This window comes from Heterodontus francisci, chromosome 4 (genome assembly GCF_036365525.1).
Source record: "Heterodontus francisci isolate sHetFra1 chromosome 4, sHetFra1.hap1, whole genome shotgun sequence".
Lineage (NCBI taxonomy): Eukaryota > Metazoa > Chordata > Chondrichthyes > Heterodontiformes > Heterodontidae > Heterodontus > Heterodontus francisci.
In genome coordinates, this window is record NC_090374.1 from 42,629,178 (window position 1) to 42,650,354 (window position 21,177).

Here is a 21,177-nt window from a genome sequence, read left to right on the forward strand (position 1 = left end):
GGTGAAGCGAGCTTGGCAGTTTTCCTTTTTAAATTGCCTCACATTCCAACTCCACATAACCTCCTCCTCCCCCTCTCCCCGTGGCCGACATTTGTGGATTGGTTGCTGTTTAAAGTTTAAAATCGAAGCCGATGAAGAAGCGGACCGCCTGCATCAGTGGCGAGTGAAGGTAAAATGGCTTGAATTTGGAATTTGTTCTCTGCTTGGTCTGTCTGAGGAAAGGCCCAGCCCCCATCTCCTGCTCTTGGGGCAACTTAATGAGCACAGATCCAAAGCGGGGTTTAAAGCCGGAACACCGCAATCTAAATGGAAAATAAGTATTGTTTATTTTCAAATCAGAAAAGGAAGTTTTTTTTCCCGGAGGTGTTTAAACCTGACCAGTTGAAGCTGTTCAAGGTCTAAATGTATTACACAGAGATCCCTTTGTTTAACTTCAGGGCCTGAACCGAAGCAGCTTATTGCATCAACACTGGTATGTTCACAGTAACGGTGTTAAAAGATAAGTGCAGTATTTACTTACTCGGATAATTGGCTTAGTATCAGAAAGACATCTTTAGGATGACAGGAAGCAAAAGTTAACGTAATTTTCTCACCAGCCTTGCTGACAAAACCTTGACCTTGTTTCCTACCCTTCTCCAAAAATTCTAATTTTCAAAATATTCTTATGAAGAGCATCTTTGAATTTGTCTCAACAGTAAAGTAAGTTATTTTGTTGACAGAGATACTGCACATATATGTGTACATGCTTGTGTTGATCTCAAGGTTGCCCATGTAGTTTGACATCAAAATTGAATCACTGTCTGTCAAGGCTGTACTTTGAGTTAACACAGGGCTTAAGTATTTTTGAAGCATTTTTTGTTTTGAGTTGCAGTTCCTCAGAGTTTAATTAAGTCGTTGGAGCTTTGTGGTTAATAACTCACCAAAGTGTGAAGCTATCAATACTTTCATTATAACATTTGCTTCTATTATGTTATGCAAAATTCCGAGACCTGCTTTGCACAAATACTGTAATTCAGTCAAGGGCAAGATTGCATAAAAAAAAAAGTTGCTGCAGTTTGCCTTTCAGAATTATAGCATATGTGGTGGTTGTTTAGGACACTTCAAGTTAAAGACCCACAGCATGCCTTACCAAGGGTACTCTCACTACTGAAAATATTACTTTCTTGTAAGACATAAAATGGTAAGGGCAAAATTGAAATCTAATTTTCCTTTCCAAATTTTACACCTTTTAACCTCTTCTAGATAGTGAATGTATAAAACATGAAGTGTTTTAACAAAGCATATGTGGTAGATACAGAGGTGTCATTTTAGATTGCTTTTAAAAATTGATATTCCTCTGTGACCTGTTTGAATCAAATGGAGGCTGGTATCATTAATGTATCATTTCTCAAATGAAGCTGAACCCCATTCCTGATCATGAATCAAAGAACAGACCTGGGCTCTGGAATTTATAGTCTAGCTGAAAGATCCATTCAAGAATAGATGGGAGCCTTACTGAACTTTTTTCTCTAGAAAAGAGGGTGAGGCATGGTTGTCCACGATTCAGTGTCTGTATCGAGCAGTAGCATTGTAAAGGCCGAAGTGTCTGTTCCATGTATTTTTGAAGGAATTGTGCACCTTTTCAAGTATTAGTTTGATGGAGTCACTTGGGGATCTAGTGCGTTCCTCGTGCTATCTTGAATACTGGATCTGGTAGGTGCCAGATGACAATGATTTAAGATATTTGGTAAAATAACTAGTGGAGAGTTGGAGAATTTCTTTTTACACAGCAAGTTATGATTTGAAATATACTGCCTGAAAGGGTGGTGGAAACAGATTCAATAGTAACTTTTTCTAAGTAATTGGATATATATCTGGAAAAAAAATTACAGGGCTATGGAGAAACAGCAGGGGAGTCAGACTAATTGGATAGCTCTTTTAAGGAGCTGGCAGAGGTGTGATGGCCTGAATGGCCTCAGTGCTTGAAGATTCTTTGATTCTGTGGTGCTTGTATGTTACATGAAACTTGGGATATCTGGAAGTTAAGTTGTCAGGTAAATTGAGTGTTATCCTGCTCGGCCTTCCAAAAGACAGTTATCTGATGAGAAAGGTATATGGCTTGGAACGGCTTCTCCTGTAAAGTGTTCGCCAGATATAAAAAAGCAGTCATGTACACAGGCGTGATGCCTGCTGTGATTGGGTTGCAGTGATGCAGCCAGTTGCTACTGAAGTTCCACACCACCTACTTTACAATCACTGTGTCCAGGGGTATGGTATTTGTTCTAGCGATCTCTTGTCTGCCTCGTTAGAGTTCTTGTCAGTTGTTTCATGATTATCATCTCTGGGGAAAGGTAAGTAGGATTTCTTTGGGGCCAAGCTGGATCAATGTAGCATGTCTGGCAATGAAAGATTAGAAAAAAGTGGAACTTTCATGGCAGGCACCATAGTTTCATACCTGGGCCAGTTAACTGAACAATGCTGGAGGGATGGACATGAGACCGGAATCCATAATTCTTTCCACTTGTTGTCACAGTGGATATCCTAATAGATAGAGTGGCCCTAGTAAGGTATGATCTCCTATTGGATGAGGTATTGGACTCAGAATCATGAGGGTATGAGTTCAAAGCCCACCAGGGCAAGTTATTGAATTAAATAAATCTATTTAAATCTGTGGACTGACAATAGGGAACTAAGTATAAAAGTTATTGCTTTGTTGTTGAAAACCCCATTGGGCCACTCATGTTCTCCCTGAAGGACCCAATCATCACTAACTGGTTTGGCCTGTGTGTACATAAGAGCATAAGAAATAGAAGCAGGAATAGGCCATTCAAAAGATAATGGTTGATCTGATTGTGGCTGGAACTCCACTTCCCTGCCTGCCTGTCCCCCATAACTCCTGACTCCCTTGTAGATCACGGCTGAGTTGGACAGATTTTTGAATATATTCAATGACCCAATCTCCACTACTCTCTGGGGAAGAGAATTCCAAAGATTAATGACCCTCTGAGAGAAGAAATTCCTCCTTATCTCTATCTCTGTCTTAAAAGGGAGATCCCTTAATTTGAAGGTGTGCCTCTGAGTTCTAGATTCTGCCACGAGGGGAAGCATCCTCTCAGCATACCCTGTCAAGCCCCTCAGAATCTTACGTATTTCAGTAATGTTATCTCTCTGTCTTCTAAACTCCAAGTACAGTCCCAACCTGCTCAACCTTTTCTCATAAGACAACCCCTTCATGCCAGAAATCAGCCTAGTCAACCTTCTCTGAACTGCTTCCAATGTAAGTATGTTCTCCTTAAGTAAGGAGATCAAAATTGTATGCAGTACTCTAGGTACGGTCTCACCAATGCCCTGTACAGTTGTAGCAAGACTACCCCACATTTATACTCCATCTCCTTTGCAATAAGTGCCAACATTCCGTTTGCCTTCCTAATTACTTGTACCTGCATGCTAACTTGTGATTCATCTACAAGGACACCCAGATCCCTCTGTACTGCAGCATTCTGCAGTGTGTCTCCATTTAAATAGTCTGCTTTTCTGTTCTTCCTGCCAACGTGGGCAACCTCACATTTTTCCACATTGTACTTCATCTGCCAAATCTTTGCCCACTCACTGAACCTAACTATATCTCTTTGCAGACACTTTGTATCCTCCTCACAACTTGTTTTCCTACCTATCTTTGTGTCATCTGCAAATTTGGCTACAATACGCTTGGTCCCTTCATCCAAGTTATTAATATTGATCATAAATAGTTGAGGCCCCAGCACTGATCCCTGTGGCACTCCACTAGTTACAGTTTGCCAACCTGAAAATGCCCCATTTATCCTGTTTCCTGTTAGTCAATCCTCTATCCATGATATATTACCCCCAACACCGTGAACTTTTATCTTGTGTAATAACCTTTTATGTGGCACCTTATCGAATGCATTTTGGAAATCCAAATACACCACATCTACTGGTTCTGCTTTCTCTACTCTACTTGTTACATCCTCAAAGAAATCTAAGAAATTTGCCAAACACGATTTCCCTTTCATAAAACCATGTTGACTCTGCCTGATTGCATTATGATTTTCTAAATGTCTTGCTACTACTTCCTTAGTTAATGGATTGTAGCATTTTCTCAATGATGGGTGTTAGGTGAACTGGCCTATAGTTTCCTGCTTATTGTCGCCACCGCCCCCCATCCACCTCTTGAATAGGGCATTATATTTGCAGTTTTCTAGTCCGTTGGAACCTTTCCAGAATCTAGGGAATTTTGGAAGATTACAACCAATGCACACATTATCTCTGCAGCCACTTCTTTTAAGACCCTAGGATGCAGGCCATCAGATCCAGGAGACTTGTCAGCCTTTAGTCCCATAAATTTTCCTCGTACTTTTTCTCTAGTGATAGTGATTGTTTTGAGTTCCTCCTTCCCTTTTGCCTCTTTATTTTCTGATTTCGGTCCGGTAATAAGTTGAATCTTAATGCCTGCAGGACAACAAAGGATGGGCAATAAATACTGCAATGTCACCCACGATCATCAACACCGTAATTTAACAAAAGGATGGACAAGCAGTAAGAAGATTACAGTGCTTTATGCTGGTGATCTTCATGGTTTAGCCAGTTAAACTCTAGCAGAACACTTTGGCAACTTGAAAGTCCTTAAGCCTTTGCTATTGCCAACCTGTGTTTAAGTTCTCCAGAATTGTGCAAATAGCATGTGTTCTTATGCAAACAGTAATATCTACTGATGTGGGACAAGAGTCATTTCTGTAATGGAGGTTTAAGATTGGTATTAGATGATATGTCTGGTGAAAAGTGGGAGAAGTATTATCCTGCATCTGGCCTTGCCGAAGTAGGAATGCTTGGAACTGAAATTGAATTCCAAATGTGGAAAAGGTTTACAACATTTCTAACTTTTTTAAAGTAAAAACTTTTAAATGCTTCAAGCCTGAAGGATTTCTCTTGCAGTAGTTGTGTTTTGGAGGTTAACAGATTGCTTAATAATGTCTTTATTTTAGTTTGTTGTACTTAAACCTAGACTTGTGCAGGCTGTTGAGGGGAATAGAAGTTTTGTCTAACTATCTCAAATACTATTGGTGTAAAGGAATAGAAAAAACACAGTTGTAGTTAGACAAACAGGAACTGAAGCCTTGCGCTCCAGAACTCGCTGTGCCTCTAGCCAAGCTGTTCGAGTACAGTTGCAATACTGGCATCGACTCAATGAAGTGGGAGAACTGCCAGGTATATCCTGTCAACAAAAAGCCGGACAAATCCAATCTGGTCAATTACGGCCCCATCAGGCCACTCTCAATCATCAGCAAAGTAATGGAAGGGGTTGTCAACATCAAGTGTCACTTAATCACTAAGAACCTCTTCATCAGTTCTAAGTTTAGGTTCCACTTGGCTGTAGACCTCATTATAGCTTTGATCCAAACATGGCATCAAGGAGCCCTAGTAAAATTGAAAGCGGTGGAAATTAGGGGGAAAACTAGAGCCAGAGCGAGCACAAAGGAAGATGGTTGTGATTGTTGGAGGCCAATTATTTCAGCCGTAGGGCATTGCTGCAGGAATTACTAAGTGTCCCTAGGCCTAACCATTTTCAGCTGCTTCATCAATTACCTTCCCTCCACCATAAAGTCAGAAGTGGAGATGCTCGTTGATTATTGCACCATTTGTAACTCCTCAGATACTGAAGGAGCCCTTGCCTGTACACAGCAAGAGCTGGACAACATTCAGGCTTGGACTGATAAGTGGCAAGTAACATTCGTAGCGTGTAAGTGCCAGGCAATGGCCATCTCCAACAAGTGATAATGTAACCATTTCCCCTTGACCTTCAACAGCATTACCATCGCTGAATTCCCCACCATCAATATTCTGGGAGTCACCATTGACCACCTTAGCTGGGCCAGCCATGTAAACACTGGCTATAAAAACAGGTCAGAGGCTGGGTATTTGGCACGAGTGACTAACTCTTGACTCAGCAAAGCCTTTCCACCATCTACAAAGCACAAGTCAGGAGTGTGATGGAATAGTCCCTGCTGGCCTGGTTTGAATGCAGCTCCAACAACACTCGAAGCTCGACACCAACCAGGACAAGGCAAACTGCTTGATTGCATGTTTTGCTTCATGTGGTGCCAAACATTTGTCACTGTTTTTTCATTCTGTCTTTTATCTGATTTGTCTCAAGTGATTACCTTGGATGCTGGTCAAATAGCCATGTCTTAATTTCTCGCTCAAATTTTTGAATTATACGCATCTTGTTTTAAGAATGAAGTACAATCAAGATGAGAGGGAGAAGATTAAAACAAACATTGTATACAGCATTTAATACTCTATCAAATATTGCATGCAAAAGGAAACATCCCAAAAGTGGCTGTTTTTATCCCATTGTTGTTGTCTTTGAAGTAATTGCAATCCTTTTCATTTCAGATTTAATGTGTGGCTGTAGAAGATCAGGCTTTAGAATACAAAATGGTTGAACATTTGATTGTCCATGTGTCCCTTCAAACCCTTAACATTAATGTAGCTAAGAATGGCAGCATACTAACTGCCAGTTGTTAAGCGACCACGCATTCTCCGTATCTTGAGCAAGTCAGCAATCTTTCATCAAAATGGATAAACCCTGAAGTTCATGTAGTTTCAATAAGATACTTTTTTACTTTTTCCATTGCATCAAAATAGCGATGTATGTAAAATACTAATGCAATATAGTATATGTGGCAAAATAAAAATCATTTTGATCCTTTTAACTGAAGATAGATATTCCTTTAAAGTCCTTGAGTTGAAGACAGATGGTGGTGCTGATCTGCGGTCAAATGTGCTCTGGTATCAAGTGGAGTGACTTGGATTCTGCAATCAAATTTATATATAGGGCAAATGCACAATTGATATTAGACTTGGGGAGTAGACAGTCTAGTGAGCATGTGCAAAATGAGCTGATTAAATCTGCAACACTGTCTTAGTAAGTTCAGTGTAGATAAGTATAAGGTACTGCAAGTTGAAAGCAACAAAATGGAGAATCTGCATACTCTGGATGGTGGGTAAAGGAGTTGTTAAAAAATCAGCATTTTACATGTCAAATCATTGTAGAGCAGCAGTTACTGAAGTGACTAGAATTCTGAACTAAACTAAATTGGAGTTTAAGTGTAAGGATATCTTGGTACTGCAGTAGTCTTTGTGGAACTTAGATGAAGTGCTAGATATCACAGAGAATGAAACTCAGGCTATTCGACTTTGAAAGAAAGAAACTAAAATAGGAGTTTGTTGAGGCAGTTGAGAGTTGAGCACTGCTTTGAAGTAAATTGTAACAGCACCATAGGTTACAATTTCAAACTAGTGAAATTCCCCTGCTTCCTCTTCCCCCTGTTCCCGCCCACCCTGCTCCGCCCCCCACAAAAACAGTGCATCTGTTATTGGGGAGCAGTGGTAATTCCAAATTTCCGAATTGCTAAATTTGAGCTAGTGAAATATATAAAGAGCTGGATTTGATCAAACACTTCGATCTGCTATCTTTTCGATGTTTGTTTAACTTGCTGAAATCCTCCCATAAGAGGTCCACAAATCATAGAATCATATAGCATCGAAGGCTATTCAGCCCATCGTGAATTTGCCAGCTTTTTTGAAGAAAATGTGCCGCCTTCTGCCTTTATACATAATATCCCTTTACTCTTGGCTGTCTGTAGGACCATTTGAGTATTTGTAAACAGATCATTTAGAAAGAAAGAATTGATTTGCTTTTATATAGCACCTTTCACAACTTCCGGATGTCCCAAAACACTTTACAGCCACTCAAGTACTTTTGAAGTATAGTCAGTGTTGTAATAATTGTATAGTCACTAAGTGGAGAGTCTCAGGATCTGACTTTGCCTTTTCTTTTATTTGTTCTTGGGATGTTTAGAGATACAGCACTGAAACAGGTCCTTCGGCCCACCGAGTCTGTGCCGACCATCAACCACCCATTATTCTAATCCTACACTAATCCCATATTCCTACCAAACATCCCCACCTGTCTCTATATTTCCCTACCACCTACCTATACTAGTGGCAATTTATAATGGCCAATTTACCTAACAACCTGCAAGTCTTTTTGGCTTGTGGGAGGAAACCGGAGCACCCGGAGGAAACCCACGCAGACACAGGGAGAACTTGCAAACTCCACACAGGCAGTACCCAGAATTGAACCCAGGTCACTGGAGCTGTGAGGCTGCGGTGCTAACCACAGCACCACTGGCAAGGCCTGCATTTTTGCCTATTCCTGATTGCCCTCGAGAGGTGGTGTTGAGCCTTGAACCACTTCAGTCCATGTGGTGCAGATATACCCACAGTGCTGTGAGGGACTGGGCACCAGTGAAGGAATGGTTATAGTTCCAAGTCAGGATTGTGAGTGACTTCAGGGGAACTTGCCGGTGGTGGTGTTCCCATACATCTGCTGCCCTTGTCCTTCTAGGTTGGAGAGGTTGTGGGTTTACAAGGTGCTGTCGAAGGAGCCTTGGTGAGTTGCTAGCCTACGCTTTGTGCCAGTATATAATTTCCAGTTCCATATTAACCAGGATGCCCAATAGTGGAGAATTGTAATGAGAAATTCACAAGGATTACTGCCTTTTATGCTTTGATGTAACCTGATCAGGCTTGCATCATTTCTTTAGTAATTCTCTTATCCTACACTTCAGCTTGTGAATATCATATTGTGCCGTCCAGCTCACAAACCTGAGTGTTTAACCCAGAGCCAAGATCCTCTGAATTTGATCGATGCAGTTACAGTTCATCAACTCTGGTGACAGTCCGATTCAGTCTTTAGTTTGTTTCAATTTTCTGTTCATCTTTCCAGCATCTCCCTGTTTTTATCATGAAAATCCAAATTTGCTTTGCTTGGTTTCTGACTCATTTTAACAATGCAGCTTTGATATTTTTAATGGACTTGGTTTTTATATGCCAAGATATTTGGTTTAGTTTTTATTTCCTTTCAAGATTCATAGAATCCTGATTATTCAAAATAAGTTGGTGAAACAAAGTATATACAGTTTTCTTTTAGTGGAAGTTACTTTAAAAAAGAATCTTTGTGACGCAAAGGGCTCATCCCTGGTGTTACTCAGTAATAGTCTAATTGTCTATTAGCATATTAATTCACTTCTAATACCTATAGAATACTGCATTCTTGATGAGATCTGCAGCAGTTCCCTGAAGAGGAACTGAATGATCCTAGGGGTGGTCAGGGATCCCAAATATTAATTCATGGGGTGATTGGGAAGCTTTACCAGCTGAGTTTTATTTTGTGTGTGAGATCACATAGGTACATTCCAACAAGAGTGAAGGGTTGGGGAACCAAAAACAGGTCTTCTTGGATGATGAGGGATCTTATTCTAGTCCGTAAATAGCAAGCCTATAATAAGAGGTTGGGTGGGGCCTATTACAGACAAAGGCGGTAATATATGCTTAGAGGCCCGGGGCAAGGCAAGAATACTTAATGAGTACTTTGTATTGGTGTCCACTTAGCAGGAGGAGTCTGACAAAATATTGGTAGAAGCGGAGCGAGCAGAGGCAATGGTTGGCATCTTTCCATCTACAAAAGGTGACGGACACGTAGCAAACAATCCATTTAAGTGGGGGTCTTCTCTTAGTGCACCTTTGCTGATGGCTGTGAAGGCCAATCCTTGGGAGGCAGGTTCTGCCGCAAGTGCTGTATTTGAAGCTGCCTAGTGACGCTATGAGTTGTTTTTGATGTTGGCGCCTGTTGCTAAGTTGCTGCAGCAACTGGTCACTGGTAGTGCTCACCAGTCCACAGGATGTGTTGCCATTTCCCTCTTTCGCCAGTTAGTGACTCCCAAGTGCGATAGTCAACATTTAGGGCCTTCATGTCACACTTGTACGCGTCCTTGAAGTGGAGTTTTGAGCGCCGCACTGGTCAGAAAGTCCTTGGATATGCGACAGTGTTCCATCCTGCGGAGGTGTCTGATCCTCTGTTTGCTTAGTGCCAAGACACTTGGGAGCTCTGCCTTTCAGAAGACTGCCACATTTGTGATTTGTCCTGCCAGGATATACCCATAATGCGCCATAGACAGCGAAGATGTTGTAAGTCAGCCATGTTTCACACTACAAGTAGAGGCAATAGTTAGAATAAAAATTGAGGGAGGAGGTATTAGGCTGGCTATGCTTAAGGTAGATAAGTCACCTGGTCTGGATGGCTTGCATCCCAGGTTGCTCAAGGAAGTGGGGATGGAGATAATGGAAGGGCTTGCCATAATTTTCAAATCTTCCCTAGATATGGGGGAGGTGCCAGAGGATTGGAGAGTGGCAAATGTGACAACCTTGTTTAAGAAGGGGTGTAAAGACAGTCCTAGCAACTACGGGCCAATTAGTTTAACATCAGTGATGGGTAAAGTTTTAGAAGCAATAATCAGGGATCAAATCAATAGGTACTTGGAGAGGTTTGAGTAAATTAAGCTTAAAGCTTAGGTTTTAAGCTTAAAACCTAATTCTTTTCTAACCTTTGGTAGGTCTGATGAACGGTCACAGACCTGAAACGTTAACTCTGCTTCTCTGTCCACAGATGCTGCCTGACCTATTAGGTTGGAAAAGCTGGGGTTGTGCTCCCTGGAGCAAAGAAAATTGAGGGAAGATTTGCTAGAGGTGTACAAGATTATGATAGGCTGAGATAAGTTAGACATGGAAAACCTATTCCCGTTAATTGGTGGAAGGACTAGGGATGCAGATTGAAGGATTTGGACAAGAAATATAGGGAGAATGTTGGGAAGAACTTTCTTATGCAGTGAGTGATAATGACCTGGAACTTGTTGCCCAGGAGGGTGGTAGAAGTGGAGGCAAACAATGATTTCAAAAGGAAATTGGATAGGTATTTAAAGGAAATAGATTTGCAGGACTGCGAGGATCGAGTGGGGAAGCAGGACTGACTGCATTGCTCCGTGGAGAGCTGGCATGGACCTGATGGGCCAAATGGCGGCCTCCTATGTCACAATTGGCGACTGTCTCTAGATCGCATTTTATATAACTTTAAATTTCATTGACGTCTGGCATGGCCCTAATTTGCTTGTGAGCCATTCTTTGGAAGAAGAGAAAGTTTCTCAATTCTGTAATTGCTTTCATGACTATGCTCATTGATCATTTGAAGGTTTAGAGGAATTTCTTATTTTAGTAGAGGGAATTTTAAAATATAACAACAATATGTTTTGGTCTGAGCAGTGGACTTTGTTCATGAATCCTGACTAAACCAAGGAATACACGGGAAGATCTCCGGACTAAGATGCGTAAAGGAGAAATTTGGGTGATTTTGATTTGCAGTCTTCTGTCCATGTGGTTGCATCGCTGTTCTTTACTGTTTGGTCTTGGCATTTGACACTTAGAAGATGGATGACAATTCCATGATATACTGAAGATGTTTTTTTAGCTGTGCCTGTATGAGAGTTTATTCCCAGGTAATCATTTGTAGGAGCTTTAACACCAGCTGAATCTGCACATAAACCATCTTCTCTTCCTTGTCCACTCTGCCTATTAGAAATACCCTGAATTGATTACTAGTGTAGTCGTGAAATTTTTCATAAATTTGAGAAGCAAGAGAAGATTGCTATATTTGGGTGAAGTTGCAGTTTAGAAACATTCCACTCAATTTAAGAGGCTGCCTGTATTCAAGAAGACTTCTAGTTACTGATGAGCACTAAATTAAATGAAGCTTTTGTATGCATGAAATTCAATAATTGAGCAATTTATCCATCTACTAAATTTTGAATTTTGAGTTTCTAAAATTCAGTCTGCATTGTGTCCTTCTGACATGTATTTTTTTCCACCATTCATTGAGCTGGTATCTAGAAATCAAAAGCATTAAATTTCTAACACATCAACATTAAAATACTCGACTGTAATAGTAGGAGTGCTGAAGCTTCTAATTCTCATGCGTTGCCTAGTTGCATACCATAGGTTCCTTGGGGCTACATGATATTTAAATCTCTATACCCATTAATTTGCATATATTTCAAGTTCTTGGTACTAACAGACCTTTGTGTTTGAATTTAGAGTTTATCCATTGTTGAGGCAACAGCGCTAAGAATAGTCCCCTCCAAACCTCGAGACTTACAAAATTTCAAGTGGCACAGACCATGAGTAAGGAATACAAGTGCAAACAGGATACAGTTATCTGCACGTTGTATGCTGGATTGCCAGGACTTGAGTCGATTGTGTGTGTGTGCGCGCGCACGCATGGCCTACGGTTTGGACACTTTATGCCATTGGAGCTATTGTATTAATCAGTGAAGGCTTTGTAAATTAAACCAATGGTTATATAGTTTTGGATATGGAATATTGAGTAACTTTAGTGTTAAATTCGGTGACTCTGGTTGAAAATGCGCATATAACTGGTGGCTAATATTAAGATGCAAATAAGTTCTAAAATTTCTTTTGTAAGTCCATTGATTTCAACTTCTATGAGTCACCAGCTGCATAAATGCTATTTTCTAATTTAAAGCGTATTGATGGCAAATTCTTGGTTAAAGACTACAAAGTTTTAAAAAATTATGATTTTTCATTGCACACTTTTTAATTTATAATGTCTTAACTGCTGTGTCAGAAGTTTTGTAGGAGGTAGAACGATGTTGGTGGTTTTAGACAATAGTCTTGTGGAAAGTAACATGACTAATTCTGCAGTAATGTTAGCCAGCACTGCAGAATTCTCCTGCTTTGGTTTGATGGGAAATAGAAACCATATGACAAATCTACAGAGCTATTTAAGACTTGCATCTTTAATGGTTCTGACTTTCTTTGAAGAAAGTAGAATCTCAGAAGGAATACTGGAAATGCTGAACACTTCTAATGGGATACAGGCTACATACTGTCTCCTGGTAAAGTAATGACAGATTTTGAGAAGGCAGGTTGGTGGACACTTCCTAGGATTTTTCTGAGCCAACTGCTGCGGGATTGAGTTGCCAGTTTTAGTTTAGCATTAGTTCTTCCCATTACAAGTATTGAATGAATTGAGATCTTCAGCATTATAGCAGTATGATAGTTTTGAAAAGTTATGTCGAATAACTCCGAAGATAGAAACAATTTACTAACACTTCAGTGCATTCCGAGGGAGAAATGTATTATTGATGTTGCCATCTTTCAGATGAGATAATAAACTCTAGCCTATTTGCCATTCTTGGGTGATAGTGAAAGATCCCATGCCGCTTCCCAAAGATGAGCAGGGAGCTGTCTAGTGTCCAGGCCAATATTCATTCCTAAACGTATAGAGATTATTTGTCATTCATTCATTCATTTCTTGTTAGTGGAACTATTGGCTGCTGCAATGCCTACTTGACTGCCTTTGTTTCAAAACCAGTTCGTTAGTTGTAAAGCACTGTGGGGCATCCTGAGGATGTGAAAAAAGGCTTTAATAAATAGGCATTCAATGGGTGGGGAAAAATGGATGGTTTAGTCCCACAGTGGAACTGATTGCCATGCACAAGCATCTCAATATTTTTCTCTTTTGTCTCAACTCTTACACTTTTTCTTCTCCGCAACTAGTTTTCTGAAGTGGAACTTTGCACTCCAGCTTTTCTCTTAGTGCTGAGTATTACTATTGAACTTGTTGCCCATTGTAATTCACTGTTCAAAAGTTAACCTTAATATCGCAAAGCAAGACAACTTATATATAAACAAAAAACTACATGCGAAGGGTGAATTTTCAAAAATCCAGTGTTGTCTTGATGACTGTGTAAGTTAGAATCATCGAATTATTACACCACAAAAGAAGGCTATTCGGCCCATTATGCCCATGCCAGCTCTCTGCAAGAGCAAATCTGCTCGTTTCACTCCACAGCTCTTTCCCCAGAGCCTGCAGTTTTTTCAATTATCCAATTTCCTTTTGAAAGCCACAATTGAATCTGCAAGTTTTTCCTCACGTCGCCATTGGTTCTTTTTGCAATTCACCTTGTATCAATGCCTTCTGGTTCTTGACCCTTCCGCCAATGGGAGCAGTTTCTATCGAGTCTGTCTGGACCCTTCGTGATTTTGAACAGGTCTATCAAACCTCCTCTCAACCTTTTCTAAGGAGAATAACTGCAGCTTCTCCAATGTATCCATGTAACTGAAATCCCTCATCCCTGGAACCATTCTCGTAAATCTTTTCTGCACCCTTTCTAAAGCCTTCACATCCTTCCTAAAGTGTGGTGAGACTGAACCAGAGTTTTGTAAAGGTGGTTCATAGTTTCCATTCTTTTGGACTCTATGCCACTATTTATAAAGTCCAGGATCCCGTATGCATTGTTAACCACTTTCTCAACCTGTCCTGCCACCTTCAATTTTTACATATATACCCCCAGGTTTCTCTGTTCCTGGACCCCTTTAGAATTGTACCATTTATTTTATATTGCCTCTCCTCGTTCTTTCGACAAAGTGAATCACTTTGCACTTCTCTGTATTAAATTTCATCTGCTATGTTTCTATTTAACCAGCCAGTATGTCCTCCTGAAGTCTCACTGTGCTCCTCACGGTCCCCCTCTGATCTTTCTACACTCAGCCTGGTTCTCAGTTGTGTTTTCAACTTGAAATCTATCATACGCACTCTTTTTTTTTTCTGCTTCACCTATCTCTTAGAAGGGTCACTGACCTGAAATGTCAACTCTGCTCTCTCCACAGATGCTGCCAGACCTGCTGAGTATTTCCAGCACTTTCTGTTTTTATGTGAGATTTTTAACATCTGCAATATTTTGCTTTTATTTTATTCCAATTTACCTGGGACAAATCTGTTCTCACCCCATTGAAATTGGCCCTCTGCCGATTAAATATTTTTACTCAGGATTGCTCCTTGGCCTTTTCCATAGCTAATTTAAACTTTGATATTTCTATTCCAGTATATATTAGGATAATTTAAGTCACCCATTATCACTACTCTATAGCACCAATCTGTAATTTCCCTATAAATTTGTTCTCTATATCTTTCCCACTAGTTGATAGCCTACAGAATAAACCCAGCAATGTTATGGTACCTCTATTGTTTCTTAGCTCAAACCAAATAGATTCTATTCTTGACCGCTCACAGACATCGTCCTCTCCAGCACTGTTACGACCAGGTGAGAAAGGTGTCTAGGGGTCTTTTACTGTCTTCACCTGGTCTTATTGTAACAAGATTTTAATTTTTAAATGGTGTTTTGAGCTCCCCTTGGTGAATCCTTGTTCACCACTTTCCAATTGTAAGGCAAAGAAATGAGCATAAACAGACTTTCTTGGGTTTAAAGTAGAAAAATGAAATTTATTAAACCTTAAACTCTCATTAGATTAATGCCTACGGATACACATGCCCATGCTAGCATGCATACATGATATGCACATGCAAGTAGGGACAGAAAAGAGCAGAAGAAAAATAAAATGGAGAGGTTTGAGGCAATCTCTGAAGAGGGGTTTTTGCTGTGTTTGAACTTGCTGTCGTCCTTGATTGTAGGTAGTCTTACTTTTCGTTGGGGCCTAGTATTCTTAAACCTTGTTCACTGTAGGAGACTTTCATCTCTTGGGGTTCATCTGTCTTCAATGGTTTCCGAAGCTGGTAAGAGCGACCAGACAGGCGAGATGTTCTCAGTCCAGGAGCAAAGAGCTTTCTGAGTTTCAAACACTCTGTGGCGAGTTCAAATTCAAACAGTTAGTCATGTGACTAAACTGGTCTGACTCGGTCTTTTGTGTATTGGAGAAGCAAGAACTGGATCTTTTGTTCCAACACTGTCTGCTAGCATGCAAAAAAGGACTTTCTGGCGAGGGGTCTGGCACTTCCCAGCACCAATTTTATAATGTTCCTGTGGCAAAATAATGTATGCCTCATTCTTGGCAGGTGGGGGCCTGCATGACAACTGTAATAGTCTCCTTTAATCATTACTGCCACCGCTCCTCCTTTCCTTCCTTCCCTATCTTCTGTGGGCCAGGTCTCTGTTATCGCCACATCATACTGCCATGTGGTTATCTGCACCTGCAGCTCACCAGCCTTATTTACCATATTTTGTGTGTTTACATGCATGCACAGTAGACCTTATTAAAATCTTTCTAACTCTGACCCCAACTAATACCTTACTATTTCTTGCTAGAGTGCTGCTGGCTTCTCCCAGTCCTTTGTGCATCTTGGTTCTCCTTTCTGTTACTACATCCTGGTTCCCATCTCCTTGGCAAGTTAGTTTACACCCTCCCCAACAGCACTAGCAAACCACCCCTTGAGACATTGGCCCCGGTTCTGTAAGGTGCAACCTGTCCGGCCTGTATAGGTCCCACCTCCCCCAAAGGTGGTCCCAGTGTTCCAGGAATTTAAAGTCCTCTCTCCGACACCATCTCACCAGCCATACATTCATCTGCTCAATCCCACTTTGAGGTCCTGCTTGTTAGACTCCTTCCTCGCTCCCCAAAATTTGCTAGCAAGGCCTTATCCCTCTTGCTACCTATTTCATTGGTACCGATATGGATCATGACTTCCTGGTTGTTCACCCTCTTTCTTCCCACCCCTGCCCAAAGAGTGCTCTGCAGCTGCTCAGTGACTTACTGAGTCACTCAGTAAGTGGTTAGAAACAGGAGAGGTGAGGTCACCCTGTTGGGAGTCTTTTATAGACCTCCAAATAGTTCCAGAGATGTAGAGGAAAGGATAGCGAAGATGATTCTCGACAGGGGCGAGAGTAACAGGGTAGTTGTTATGGGGGACTTTAACTTTCCAAATATCGACTGGAAATACTATAGTTCGAGTACTTTAGATGGGTCAGTTTTTGTTCAGTGTGTGCAGGAGGGTTTTCTGACACAGTATGTAGACAGGCCAACCAGGGGCGATGCCACATTGGATTTGGTACTGGGTAATGAACCTGGCCAGGTGTTAGGTTTAGATGTAGGTGAGCACTTTGGTGATAGTGATCACAATTCGGTTAGGTTTACCTTAACGATGGGCAGGGACAGGTATATACCGCAGGGCAAAAATTATAGCTTGGGGAAAGGAAATTATGATGCGATTAGGCAAGATTTAGGATGCGTAGGATGGGGAAGGAAACTGCAGGGGATGGGAACAATCGAAATGTGGAGCATATTCAAGGAGCAGCTACTGCGTGTCCTTGATAAGTATGTACCTGTGAGGCAGGGAGGAAGTTGTCGAGCGAGGGAGCCGTGGTTTACTAAAGAAGTTGAAGCGCTTGTCAAGAGGAAGAAGAAGGCTTATGTTAGGATGAGACGTGAAGGCTCAGTTAGGGCGCTTGAGAGTTACAAGCTAGCCAGGAAGGATCTAAAGGGAGAGCTAAGACGAGCAAGGAGAGGACACGAGAAGTCATTGGCGGATAGGATCAGGGAAAACCCTAAGGCTTTCTATAGGTATATCAGGAATAAAAGAAAGACTAGAGTTAGATTAGGGCCAATCAAGGATAGTAGTGGGAAGTTGTGTGTGGAATCAGAGGAGGTAGGGGAAGTGTTAAATGAATATTTTTCATCAGTATTTACAGTAGAGAAAGAAAATGTTGTCGAGGAGAATACTGAGATTCAGACTACTAGGCTAGATGGGATTGAGGTTCACAAGGAGGAGGTGTTATCAATTTTGGAAAGTGTGAAAATAGATAAGTCCCCTGGGCCAGATGGGATTTATCCTAGGATTCTCTGGGAAGCTAGGGAGGAGATTGCAGAGCCTTTGTCCTTGATCTTTATGTCGTCATTGTCGACAGGAATAGTGCCGGAAGACTGGAGGATAGCAAATGTTGTCCCCTTGTTCAAGAAGGGGAGTAGAGACAGCCCTGGTAATTATAGACCTGTGAGCCTTACTTCGGTTGTGGGTAAAATGTTGGAAAAGGTTATAAGAGACAGGATTTATAATCATCTTGAAAAGAATAAGTTCATTAGAGATATATAGGGACATAGATAGGCTGCAGAGCTGGGCTGAGAGATGGCAAATGGAGTTTAATGCGGAAAAGTGCGAGGTGATTCACTTTGGAAGGAGTAACAGGAATGCAGAGTACTGGGCTAATGGGAAGATTCTTGGTAGTGTAGATGAACAGAGAGATCTTGGTGTCCAGGTGCATAAATCCCTGAAGGTTGCTACCCAGGTTAATAGGGCTGTTAAGAAGGCATATGGTGTGTTGGCTTTTATTAGTAGGGGGATCGAGTTTCGGAGCCACGAGGTCATGCTGCAGCTGTACAAAACTCTGGTGAGACCGCACCTGGAGTATTGCGTGCAGTTCTGGTCACCGCATTATAGGAAGGATGTGGAAGCTATGGAAAGGGTGCAGAGGAGATTTACTAGGATGTTGCCTGGTATGGAGGGAAGGTCTTACGAGGAAAGGCTGAGGGACTTGAGGTTGTTTTCGTTGGAACGAAGGAGGAGGAGAGGTGACTTAATAGAGACATATAAGATAATCAGAGGGTTAGATAGGGTGGATAGTGAGAGTCTTTTTCCTCGGATGGTGATGGCAAACACGAGGGGACATAGCTTTAAGTTGAGGGGTGATGGATATAGGACAGATGTCAGAGGTAGTTTCTTTACTCAGAGAGTAGTAGGGGCGTGGAACGCCCTGCCTGCAGCAGTAGTAGACTCGCCAACTTTAAGGGCATTTAAGTGGTCATTGGATAGACATATGGATGAAAATGGAATAGTGTAGGTCAGATGGTTTCACAGGTCGGCGCAACATCGAGGGCCGAAGGGCCTGTACTGCGCTGTAATGTTCTAATTCTAATTCTTACCATACAAAAACAAATTACTGCAGCTCCTGCAAACCTGAAATAAGACAAAATGCTGAAAATACTCAGGTCTGGCAGCATCTGTGGAGAGAGAAAGAGAGTCAAAGTTTCAGGTCGATGACCTTTCATCAGAACTGGGAAAAGTTAAAAATGTAATAGGTTTTAAGTAGGTTGAGTGGGGGTGGGTGGAAGAACAACAAGAGGGAAGGTCAGTGATAGGGCGGAAGACATCATGTGGTGAGTTGGTGGGACAGAGCCAAAGGGGGTGGTAATAGGACAAATAAAGCAACAAAAGATGTGTCTGGAGGAGATTTAAGTGGAAGAATAATGAACAGCTGCCATCCAAAAGCAAAAACAATATTAAGGCCAAAACTTGCAAGGGAAAGGAATCCAAATGGAGGCAGAGATTAAAGTCCGAAGTAGTTGAATTCAATGTTGAGTCCAGGGGGCTATAAAATGCCTAATCGAAAAATGAAATATTGTTCCTGGAGTTTGAGTTGAGTTTCGCTGGAACATTGCAGGAGGCCAAGGACAGAATGGTCCGTGTAAGAGCAAGGTGGAGAATTAAAAGGCAGGCTACCAGCAGCTTGCGGTCATGCTTGTGGACCAACTGGAGGTTTTCCACAAAGCAGTCACTCAGTCTACGTTTGGTCTCCCCAATGTAGAACAGACCGCATTGTGAGCAGCGAATATTCTATACTAAATTGAAAGAAGTTTATGCAAATCACTGTTTCACCTGGAAGGAGTGTTTGGGATTTTGAACAGTGAGGGTAGAGGAGGTAAAAGGGTGGGTGTTGCATCTTCTGTGCTTGCAGGGAAAGGCCCCATGGGAAGGGGACAAGGTGTTGGGTGATAGAGGCGTGGACCAGGGTCCCGTGGAGGGAATGGTCCCTTTGGAATGCTGGAGGGAAAGATGGGATTGGTGATGGCATCATGCTGGAGGTGACAGAAATGGCAGAGGGTGATCCGTTGAATATGGAGGCTGGTGGCATGGAAGGAGGACCCACTTGTGGCTCTGGGAGGGAGGATGAGGGTTGAGAGCAGAAATGCGGGAAATGGGTTGGACACGGTTGAGGGTCCTGTCAGCCACTGGGGAGGGATTCCTTGGTTGAGGAAAAAGGAAGACATATCTGAAGGTATGGCAGATTGCATCATCAGAACAGATGTGACAGAGACAGCAAAAATGGGAGAATGGAATGGAGTCCTTAGAGAAAGTAGGGTGTGAGGAAGTGTAGGCGAGGTAGCTATGGAAGTTATTGGGCTTATAATGAATATTAGTTAGCCTATTCCCAGAAATAGAGACAGAAGTCGAGGAAGGGAAGAGTTGGAGATTTACCATTTGAAGGTGAGAAAAGGGTGGAAATTGGAAGCAAAGTTGAAGTTTTCGAGTTCAGGATGAGAGCAAGAAACAGCACCAATACAGTCATGGGTATACTGGAAAAGAGTGAGGGAGGGAACCTGAGTAAGACTGGAACAAGGAATGTTCCACATATCCCACAAAAAGGTAGGCATATTTAGGACCATGTGCAGTATCCAGAGGAAAACCTTTTATTTGGAGGAAATGAATGGAGTTAAAGGAGAATGTGAGAACAAGTTCAGCAGGCAGAGGAGGGTGGTGGTGGATGGAAACTGTTTGGACCTCTGTTCGAGCAAGATGTGGAGAGCCCTGACCTCCTGGTGGAGGTGTGGAGAGATGAAGAGGAAATGGTTAGAAACAGGAAACTGGAAGCTGTTAAAGTGACAGGGCACCAAAAGAGTCATAGAATCATAGAAAGGTTACAGCACAGAAAGAGGCCACTTGACCCATGGTGTCTGTGCCGGCTGTAAAACTAGCCACTCGGCCTAATCCCATCTTCTAACATTTGTTCTGTAGCCCCGCAGGTTGCAGCACTTGAGGTGCATCTCCAGACACCTTTTAAATGAGTTGAAGGTTTCTGCCTCTACTACCCTTTCAGGCAGTGAGTTTCAGACCCCTACCATCCTCTGGGTGAAAAAGATTTTCCCCGTCTCCCCTCTAATTTTTCTATCAATCACTTAAATCTATGCCCCCTAGTCACTGACCTCTCTGCAAAGGTAAATAGGCCCTTCACATCCACTCTGTCTACGCACGATTTTGTACATTTCAGTCAAATCTCCATTCAGTCTCCTCTGTTTCAAGGAGGACAACCCCAGCCTATCCAAACTTTTATCATGGCTGCATTTTTCCAGTCCCGGCAACATCCTTGTAAACCTCCTTTGTATTCTCTCTAGTGCAGTGACATCCTTTCTGTAATGAGGTGACCTAAACTGCACACAGTACTCAAGTTGTGGCCTAACCAATGATCTATACAATTCCAGCACAACCTCCCTGCTCTTATATTCTATACCTCGGCGAATAAAGGAAAGGATTCCATATAATAAAAGCAAAATACTGCAGGTGCTGGAAATCTGAAATAAAAACAAAGTGCTGGAAATACTCAGCAGGTCAGGCAGCATCTGTGGAGAGAGAAGCAGAGTTAACGTTTCAGGTCTGTGACCTTTCATCAGAACTGGCAAAAGTTAGCTAAGAATTAGGTT

At 41.8% G+C, this 21,177-nt stretch overlaps 1 protein-coding gene across 2 annotated transcripts in view; it reads left to right on the forward strand.

The window, feature by feature from the left end:
- Positions 1–85: 85 nt before the first annotated feature.
- Positions 86–21,177, forward strand: part of erbin (erbb2 interacting protein) — a 287,800-nt gene continuing 266,708 nt past the window's right edge. For both annotated transcript variants that reach the window (XM_068029426.1, XM_068029428.1), the window contains exon 1: positions 86–169. The gene's annotated coding sequence lies outside the window, so the exon portion shown is untranslated. The remainder of the gene's footprint in view (positions 170–21,177) is intronic.